The sequence below is a fragment of the Microcaecilia unicolor genome, chromosome 3 (genome assembly GCF_901765095.1).
Source record: "Microcaecilia unicolor chromosome 3, aMicUni1.1, whole genome shotgun sequence".
NCBI lineage: Eukaryota > Metazoa > Chordata > Amphibia > Gymnophiona > Siphonopidae > Microcaecilia > Microcaecilia unicolor.
This window is the reverse complement of record NC_044033.1, coordinates 395,476,555-395,487,803: the sequence shown is the minus strand read 5'-3', so window position 1 is coordinate 395,487,803 and position 11,249 is coordinate 395,476,555.

Sequence of the window (11,249 nt, the reverse complement as noted above, 5' to 3'; positions counted from 1 at the left end):
CCTCCTCCGAGAAGTACTGTGGATCCTCATCAGAATCCTTTGAGCCCTCCTCATTGGGTACAGCAAGAAATTCCTCATTGGAGGTCTGACACTGAGCCCACTTTGACAAGGAGGAACTATGTCCTTGAGAAGGGTGGCAAGGTGTTGGTACCAGCCTTTACTCCGGCAAAATTTCCTCCACTGACAAGATGGTACCAACATGGGCGACAGTCGATGCTGAAGCAGCAAGCGGCTCCATCAGAAACCTCATCGCAGGCTGTTGGCCATGCAGGACATCAGCAACAGACATGGCAGGTGCAAGCACCCCAGACACCAATGCACTGTGATGTATGAGCCCCACCAAAAGCTCAGGGAGCAAGGTCCAGAGGTGCTCAGAGGGCCAAGATCAGGAAAGGCTGGGGCGTTGGTGTACAGACAGGCTGCTGAATAGTCAGGGTTGGATCAAGTGCCTGGTCCTGGCTGCGCAGAGACCCATGTGCCAGCATCTCTTGTATGGAGGGGGAGTGGTCCTCCTGGCCCCAATGCTTCTCAGGTAGTGAGTGTTCCCTCAGTACCCTGGAGCTCCCAGCACCCTGTGTCAATGGCTATCGATGCCGATGCTTCTTGGGCTTCCCCCGATGCCCAACACTGATGCTTCTTGGTGCCGAGGACATCGAATCCTCACATCACTTCAGGGTCAAGTAAGATTCTGACTGGTCCTGGGGGGCATGCACAGCAACAGACATCAAGGCAGGTACCTACTCAGTGCATGGCCATTCCCTGTGTCTATGAGCCTAGCAGCCATGCGGACTGATGCAATTGTCAACGCCAATACAGATGTTGAGGCTTTGGCCCTGGTGTCAAAATGTTTCTCCCATTGAGCCTCTCTGGCTAACTGGGTTCTTTTCTTCATACGAAGACAAAATACAGAAGGAGAATACTCAGGCCCCCAAACACTGAAGACAGCAAGAATGGATATCCTTGCTAGAGATGGTCCTATTACACTGGCTGCAGCACTTAAAGCCACTGGGAACCTTGATATGGACAAAAAAACAGCCGTGGCCAAATCAGAAAACACGATAGTGCCCCCCCCCCCCCCCCCCCCGAAAAAAAGGACAAAGCACCAGAAAAAGGTAGGAAAGCCCGACCGACTCTCAGGCCTAAGTGTGGCCTACTGAATGTAGTAAAAACAAAGGAAACTTAAAAGATAGCAAAAAATAACCTAAATAGTAAAGGAAAGGGAACTGGGGGAGAAAAAAAAAAAAAAAAAAAAAAAGAGACCCCTAAGAAGAACCCCCCAAAAAAGAACAGGGCAAAGGCACAAGAAAATTGTTCTCAAATTGAATCATAACCGGCTGTGAGGAGCAGTACAAAAATGACTCCTCTGCTCACTACAGGGGAAAAAAAAAAAAAAAAAAGAGAATTGCTGATCCTGTGCTGTGGCGGCGGAAAGGAAGACACTCATGTGTGCGCTCTTAAAAGTTATATATAGCTTTTTCAAGCTCCAGACTGCAATGCTGGCTGCATTACCCCGTATGTGAGAATTATTAGCCTGTCTGTCCTCCGAGAAATACTTACTACTACTACTACTTATCATTATTAAAGCGCTACTAGACGTACGCAGCATTGTACACTTGAACATGAAGAGATAGTTCCTGCTCGACAGAGCTTACAATCTAATTGGGACAGACAAACAGGACAAATAAGAGATAAGGGAATATTAAAGTGAGGATGATAAAATAAGGGTTCTGAACAAGTGACTAAGGGTTAGGAGTTAAAAGCAGCATCAAAAAAGTGGGCTTTTAGCTTAGATTTGAAGACAGCCAGAGCTGAAGCTTGACGTACCGGCTCAGGAAGTCTATTCCAGGCATATGGTGCAGCAAGATAAAAGGAACGGAGTCTAGCTTTAGCAGTGGAGGAGAAGGGTGCAGATAAGAGAGATTTACCCAGTGAACGGAGTTCCCGGGGAGGAATGTAGGGAGAGATGAGAGTGGAGAGGTACTGAGGAGCTGCAGAGTGAATGCACTTATAGGTCAATAAGAGGAGTTTGAACTGTATGCGGAAACAGATAGGAAGCCGGTGAAATGACTTGAGGAGAGGGCTAATATGAGCATAACGACACTGGCGGAATATTAGTCGTGCAGCAGAATTTTGAACAGATTGAAGAGGAGAGAGATGGCTAAGTGGGAGACCTGTGAGAAGCAAGTTGCAATAGTCTAAGTGAGAGGTGATAATAGTGTGGATGAGGGTTCTGGTAGTGTGCTCAGAAAGGAAAGGGCAAATTTTGCTGATATTATAGAGAAAGAAATGACAGGTTTTAGCAGAGGAGAGGGAGGAGTCGAAGATGACCCCAAGGTTACGAGTTGATGAGACAGGAAGGATGAGAGTGTTATCCACAGAAATAGAGAATGGGGAGGAGGAGAGGTTAGTAAAGGGGGAAAGATGAGAAGCTCAGTCTTGGTCATGTTTAGTTTCAGATGGTGCTGAAACATCCAGGCAGCAATGTCGGACAGGCAGGCTGATACTTTGGCCTGGATTTCTGCTGAGATTTCTGGTGTGGAGAGGTAGATCTGGGAGTCATCAGCGTAAAGAAGATACTGAAAACCATGGGATGAGATCAGAGTACCAAGGGAAGAAGTAAAGATGGAGAAAATAAGAGGTCCCAGGACAGATCCCTGAGGTACACCAACTGACAGTGGGATAGAAGTAGAGGAGGATCCACTAGAGTATACACTAAAGGTACGCTAGGAGAGATAAGAAGAAAACCAGGAAAAAAACAGAGCCCTGAAATCTAAGTGAGGACAGCGTATCAAGGAGTAGGCTGTGATCAACAGTGTCAAAAGCAGCAGATAGATTAAGAAGGATGAGAATAGAATAGAGACCTGTGGATCTGGCCAAGAACAGGTCATTGGAGACTTTATCAAGCGCTGTTTTAGTTGAATGAAGAGGGCGAAAGCCAGATTGAAGTGGATCAAGAATAGCTTGAGATGAAAGAAAGTCAAGGCAACGGCGGTGAACAGCATGTTCAAGTATCTTGGACAGGAAAGGGAGGAGGGAGATGGGGCAATAGTTGGAAGGACAGGTAGGGTCCAATGAAGGTTTTTTTAAGGAGTGGTGTGACTACGGCATGTTTGAAGGCATCAGGGACAGTCGCAGTGGACAGTGAAAAATTGAGGATATGACAGATAAAAGGGATGACAGTAGGAGAGATAGTGTTAAGTAGATGGGAGGGAATAGGATCAGAGGAACAGGTAGTTAGTTTTGAGGAGGAAATAAGATGTGTAGTTTCCTCTTCAGTGATGTCAGAAAAGGAAGAAACGGAGGCAGGGGTTGGAGGGTTGAGAGAATGGACTAAGGGAAGGACAGGTGGAGGTGACCTGGTTGAGAATTCAAGTTTAATCTTGTGAACCTTATCATGAAAGAACTCAGCCGGAGTCTGGCGTGAAAGTGAAGGGGGGTTAGAGGTGAAGGCACTTTGAGGAGAGAGTTCAGTGTGGCAAAGAGACGTCGAGGGTTTGAGCCAAGAGAATTTGTCAACTGGATGTAATAGTCCTGTTTGGCAAGTAAAAGAGCAGACTGGAAGGTCAGCAAGAATTTGAAATGTATGAAGTCAGCATGGGTACGGAATTTCAGCCAAAGGCGTTTGGCAGAGCAGGCACAGGAACGTAGGTAGCAGATTCTAGAGGTTAGCCAAGGCTGGGGTTTGGTACGTTTTACAGAACGGGGAATTGGAGGAGCGAGAATATCCAGCGCAGAGGAGAGATACCTGGTCACATCATTGTATATACAAAGCCTACACTGCTAGAATACTTTTTCTACTTCAAACAGACTTTTAGAAAATGAATGCCTTTAGCAACAAGTGAGCAGAAAAGATACTGAGGCTGAATTAAAAGCATTTAGTCAGTTCACTCTCACTGGTCTTTATTCCCACTTTACCCTGTCCCTGAAATGTCCTACATCTTTAAGTATTTCACTTGGTAAGCAGAGGATTGAGGAATTCTGCACCTAGGTGTCCAATGAAACATAAACCCAGATTAAGTGTAGGGCCCAACACAAGTAAAGGGTAATAACTTGCAACTTTATTTGGAACTGATTGGTCAAAGCTGCTGAACAGCACTTTGTGAATTTGGACCAACAATTGTTTTTCAAATTACACATAGCCAGTTATTAGTACAAAGAACAAGAGATAAAAAGGGTCAAACACAAATTAAGAATATTCCAGCTCCTTAACTTTTGTCTAAATATATTATAATAAAAATACAAAATAATGCTTTAAAGTAGTCACCACCCATTTGCCACACATTTCTGTCACTGATGGACAAGTTTTTGAAAGCCATCGTAAAATAACTGCATATCTTATCTCTTCAACTAGTTGCTCACAGTCCTTTCCACCTCTTCATTTAAGTCAAACAGATGCCCCCAAAGGTATTCATTCAATTTTGGGGGGAAAAGAAAGTAAATTGTATGGCTCTACATCTGGGCTATATGGTGGATGGGGTAAGACTGAAACCCATCTTTGCAATTGCCTCTGTAGTATTTCATGTGTGAAGCGTACCATTGTCAAAATGTCCTTCTTGTGTTCCCAAATTCATCTCAATCATTCTTTCAGTGTTTTCAGGGTTTGAGCGATCCTACGATTGTGCTTTCCAAGCTCATCGACCTTTCTCATGTGAGACTCATCTGTTGCTGTCATGAGTTATCCTCTATTTTTGATCACACAAATCAGCCCTTCCTGGTCCAGAATAATTACATTTTTGTGGCATAGAAATGCACAATATTCACATCAACACAATCATCACTATAAACCACTTGCATATGATTATGAATTTCAACTTGAGGGACTCTTTCAACAGTCAGAATTTCTATCATAGCACATTGCTTAAGTCGCATCAACAAATGTTCACTGCATGCTTTCATTTCACAAGCAGTAACAAAACAGCCTTTTCACACAGTTCTACCAACTATATATATATATATATATAAATTTTTTTTTTTTACACACACACACACACACACACACACACACAATACAGTCTCAATTATCTGACCTTCACTAATCCAACCATCCGGCATATTTGTCAGACTCTCCAGTGACACTGTGTTTCTGTTGAGAAGTGTGCAGGTGCTCTTCCTGTTTTCTGCCTTCACATTCTGGTTAGTATTAATAAATAATATTTTAAATTCACATACCCTATGCCTGTTCTTTATACATAAAGTATGTTTCCTGTGTAGTTTTTAAGGGGTAACCATTGTTTTCCATATTATTTGACTTTTCACTTATCCGGCAACAGCTCAGTCCTGTTAACGTCAGATAATTGAAACTCCACTTATATATATATGTATTCACATATATACACATACACACACTTTAAAAAACCACCACTTAAAAACAGTTTCCTTTACACTATATTATGTTTATTAACACAAGTTAGTATAGGAAATAAAGGATTTCAGTGCATTTCACATATCCACAAGGTTAAACCATGGTCCTAGTATGTCCAGAAGTCCTGTAATATGCACTATAAAATGCATCAGACCCAGACGACAATTGCCAGTGCACTGAGTTATGGATAGCCTTTACATAAGTAACAGTGCATAAAATACCAAACACAGGGAATTCCTTGCCTCCATAAAGCTTTACTTTTTACAAAACACATTTCATTTTGTAAACACAAGAACTAATATACAGTAAAATGCACCATGAAATGTATATAACAGCAGTGTAAAAAGCCTTACATATATGTAGTGTACCTGCATGTAACTCATCTTGAGCTACTACTAAAAAAAGGTGTGAGCAAAATCCAAATAAATACAATGAGTTGATGTGCAATACTAATGAGCACCCCGAAGGCAGACAGTGCACAAATCAATCTCAACCTGAATAACCGGAGCAACAGGACAGTGGAAACATTCAATTTCATTCAAGATTCACTTCTCTCTGTGCAACACCAGACATGTTAGACTGTTTCAGCTAAGCCTACTACATCCTAAAACAGCATATAAAATTATAATTCTTTATAGTACTAGGTTCTTAACACAGCACTTGATAAACTTTATAATGAAATACCAAAATAATTATCCATTTCTAACAGGTAATCTTATAATTATTCAGCGTGCATAAAGGTCGTCATGTTCAGCATTTAGAATGCAAACAGAGCAACAGCACTGAAAAGAGAGAGTACTGAGAAGATATATGAGGGGCATAGGAGCCGGCTCTGTGGGTGCTTAAGTACCCCCAATAATTTTGAAAAGTTGGCTCCTATGGTGAGGGGAGATGAGGAATACACTCATCTCATTGAAGTGAGCTTGACAAGAGTCCCTTTCTAAGGAAAAGAATAGAAACAGCTTTAGAAAACTCCAAGCATGACCAGTTAGTTATTTAATAATGCACAACGGGGAAGATATTTTCCTATGTAGATGTGTTGCCAGATGTGAGACTGAAGGCTGGCAATACATACCCTGGTGTAACTTGTTACCATCTATCATAAAAAGAACCACTGAAGATAAGTTCCTATATCCCTTTGCTGTATTTTGACACATAAAGATGTTTTCAAAAGACAAAGACACATAACTACTGTTTTTTATATAAGAGTTATAACATCATGGTTAGTTTGGTTTTCATGGACTAACAGTTGGTATTTCATTTTTATTTAATGTTGCAATTACATTATTCTACAATTATATATGTATGGTAACCAGCCAAAAATATATTTAGAGGAAAAGTTGTGAATTCTTCTTTTGGGTGATGTGCAGTACATATCATCATATCTTTGCAAAAAACTAAGTTATAAACCGGCATCTCTGAACACTCTCAAATATTAACACAAGGAAAGATGCCAAGTGACCTAATGAATGCAGAGAGAAGCCAGTCCTACCTTTCTGGACAAGCCTCTCAATGCATTTTGGTATCTTTAAAATTAAAATGAAATACCACTGTGCACTGAAAAAAACAACCCAAGGAGTGGCTAATTGTTTCCTTATTGCTTGTTAAATTGAAGGAGATGGGTGTTGGTGGACAGGTTTTATGTTGGTTTTTGTTTTACTTGTCAGGGAGATCAATGATTGTACGGAGTGGCTTGCAGATGTTAGCTTCAGTTGATGTACAAATGAAGTACCGCAGGGGTCATCATTATTGTTTAATGTTTATTTGGCTCCTTTGGGTAAGGTGCTTCAGTCTCTGAGTTTACAGTTTGTATGCGGACGATGTGTAGTTCCCCCCCCCCGATTGTATCACAAGGTAATAGCTTGGAGTCTCAGGCTAACAAAATGGGCAACACAATAGTAATGGGTGATTTCAATTACCCTGATATTGACTGGGTAAATGTAACACCAGGGCATGCTAGGGAAGTAAAATTCTTTGACGAAATCAAGGACTGCTTTATGGAGCAGCTGGTACAGAGAAGGAAAAATTCTAGACCTAGTCTGGTGCAGGAGGTAATGGTGCTGGGGCCGCTTGATAACAATGATCATAATATGATCAGATTTGATATCGGCTTTGGAGTAAGTACACACAGGAAATCCAATACATTAGCATTTAACTTTCAAACAAGAGACTTTGATAACATGAGAATAACAGTGACAAAAAAAAAAAAAAAACAACTTAGAGGAACAGCTGCTAAGGTCAAAAATTTACATCAGGCATGGATGCTGTTCAAAAATACTATCCTGGATGCCCAGGCCAAATATATCCATTGTACTACAACTGATATGGTCCCTAAAGTTTATGTGGGAGGAATGCAACCATATAGGAGTAATAAAATTCCATCACAAAGTTCAAATTGTGAAAAAATGTAGAATGTAGACATAACAGAAAAATATAGGCAGGAGCCTTACAGTAAATCTCACAGTTAATGTAAAAATTATCCTTGTATGAAAACATACTAATCAGAATCTAAAATGTGGATGTCAAGTTTTGAATCCAATCTAAGAAAAATCAGCTTTTAAAAAGAAAAATCCTAATGAGGCAGACAAAAGCTGCATCCTTGACTGATTACAAAGATTCACATAGATCAGGCAAGAAATATAGCACATATGTGTCTACAATCAAGATGGGGCAAAGATATCATCCAGGTAATTGTTATCTTTAAGGAAAAGAGACCGTAATTCTGTACTGAATATGAAACTTTAGTTGTAACTAAATGTATTAAAAATGTTGATAAAAGACAATCTAAGTAGTTAACATGTCTACTAGGGAATGCAGAAAAGAAATCTTTTGTTATATTGCATACACAACTAATATGTATTCAGAAGAGAAACCTTTTATATGTACTGATTGTACTACTCACAAAATTGGAAAAAAGTCAGACCTGATCACTTATACTGATTGTATGTAAGGGGTAAGACAAAGACAATAAAAGACAAAGAATTAAGAGGTTGTAAATTAGATCATGCTATTGGAAATCAGTACTGGGCATAACCTTTAAATAAACATGGTGTTATACACAAGTATGTATGGTAAATTGCTAGAAGTACTTCTTATGTGCACAAATTAATAACATGACATAGCCACTCCAGAAATAGGAAAAAATGTACAACAGTACTGTTTAAATGCTCCATGGAGATTCTTTATTTCTGCAGGTAATAAAGAGGCTTTTTGGAGTATATTACAAATAATATTTATATTCCACTGGTCTGGCTATGTCAGTCTTAGGACACACATGTACATGTTTCATCATAGTTTAAAACTATAGAATTCTTAGCAAGTTTATCAGGAAAACAAAATTGTTATCTAGAAATCATATACACAAAGGAAACAGTGACATAGAATTGTATCAAATAAATAGTAGATTTAAGCAAGTAGGATTACAATTGAAAAGAGTAGGGCAAACTGGGTTTTTCCTTTTATGATGCAAAAGTAGTGCTAGGTCAGCTCAAATAACATAAGAATATCTTCCCTAACAGAATAGCAATTATATACTTACGAATTTTGGTGAAAGTGGGGGGGAAATGGGCGTGGGCATGGCTAGCGTTGATCAGACGGCTTTCACTTCACTTACACTCATAAACAACTACTACTACTATTTAGCATTTCTATAGCACTACAAGGCGTACGCAGCGCTGCACAAACATAGAAGAAAGACAGTCCCTGCTCAAAGAGCTTACAATCTAATAGACAAAAAATAAATAAAGTAAGCAAATCAAATCAATTAATGTGAACGGGAAGGAAGAGAGGAGGGTAGGTGGAGGCGAGTGGTTACGAGTCAAAAGCAATGTTAAAGAGGTGGGCTTTCAGTCTAGATTTAAAGGTGGCCAAGGATGGGGCAAGACGTAGGGGCTCAGGAAGTTTATTCCAGGCGTAGGGTGCAGCGAGACAGAAGGCGCGAAGTCTGGAGTTGGCAGTAGTGGAGAAGGGAACAGATAAGAAGGATTTATCCATGGAGCGGAGTGCATGGGAAGGGGTGTAGGGAAGGACGAGTGTGGAGAGATACTGGGGAGCAGCAGAATGAGTACATTTATAGGTTAGTAGAAGAAGTTTGAACAGGATGCGAAAACGGATAGGGAGCCAGTGAAGGGTCTTGAGGAGAGGGGTAGTATGAGTAAAGCGACCCTGGCTACTGCAATAGCTACAAACAGCAAATGCAAAACTTGGAATAAGAAAAAGGATATCATTAAAATAGATTTCTATAAATTAAACTACACTCTTCTCTCTGACCAGCAGATAAAAGTAGAGTTCCAGTAGTCGTCGTGGGTCACCATTTGTACTAGGCTGCACATTTGGTTTGCTATTCTCTAAACATCTTAAAAAATTTTACAGGCAAAGAATTCAACAGGAATTAGAGAGAATTAAAAGTCTTTAATTACTCACCCACCAGCACAGCATCAGATATCAGTTTCAAGTTATAACAAACTTACAAAATCTAAATCTAATATCTACAAAGGGGGGAAGAGCAACCCCTTCGGGAAAAACAGGCCATCTGGACGGATCTGAAACACTCTTTCCAAGCATGCCTAGTTTTTCAGAGTTTCTTTGTCTGCAGCATGGTTTTATAGGCTGCGGTGAGCATCCACCTCTCCTCTATCCTGGACTAATCATAGGTGCTGCATATGTGCTGGAGACTTGTAATAGGGTCTTTCATAAGTGCTGGAAGCTTGCAATTGGTGTCCTTGCCATATCTCTTCTCAGTAAATTACTTTTGTAACAGGATATACCAGGTATCCGAGTTGCCAGTTGCCTTAGCAACATTTTCACCGTCAGAGCATGTGACCAGCCAGAAATTCCTGCATGTGGCTGATAGGAAGAGAGATGGGGGATGGGAAATAATGCAGCATACCTGAAGTTACTACTACTACTACTACTTAATATTTCTAAAGCGCTACTAGGGTTACGCAGCGCTGTACAATTTAACATGGAAGGACAGTCCCTGTTCAAGGAGCTTACAATCTAAAAGACAGGTGTACAATCTAAAGACAAGTGTGGAGTCCATCTGATAGGGAATACTATATTTCACGAAAGGTTAGGTGCCGAACGCAGCATTAAAGAGGTGAGTTTTAAGCAGAGATCTGAAAATGGGTAGGGAGGGAGCTTGGCGTAGGGGTTGAGGAAGATTGTTCCAGGCAAAGGGTGAGGCAAGGCAGAATGAGCGGAGCCTGGAGTTGGCAGTGGTGGAGAAGGGAACTGAGAGGAGGGATTTGTCCTGTGAGCGGAGGTTATGGGCGGGGACATAGGGGGAGATGAGGGTAGAGAGGTAGTGAGGAGCCGCAGACCGGGTGCATTTGTAGGTAAGGAGGAGAAGTTTGAATTGTATGCGGTATCTGATCGGAAGCCAGTGAAGTGACTTGAGGAGAGGGGTGGTGTGAGTATATTGGTTCTGGCGGAATATAAGACGTGCAGCAGCGTTCTGAACGGATTGAAGGGGGGATAGATGGCTAAGTGGGAGACCGGTGAGGAGTAGGTTGCAGTAGTCAAGGCGAGAGGTAATGAGAGCGTGGATGAGAGTTCGTGTGGTGTGCTCAGATAGGAAAGGGCGAATTTTGCTGATGTCGAAGAGGAAGAAGCGACAGGTCTTGGCAGTCTGTTGGATATGCGCAGAGAAGGAGAGGGAGGAGTCAAAGATGACTCCGAGGTTGCGGGCAGATGGGACGGGGAGGATGAGGGTGTTATCAACTGAGATGGAGAGTGGAGGAAGAGGAGAGGTGGGTTTAGGTGGAAAGACGAGGAGCTCGGTTTTGGACATGTTCAGCTTCAGGTGGCGGTTGGACATCCAGGCAGCAATGTCGGATATGCAGGCCGATACCTTGGCCTGGGTCTCCGCGGTGATGTCTGGTGTGGA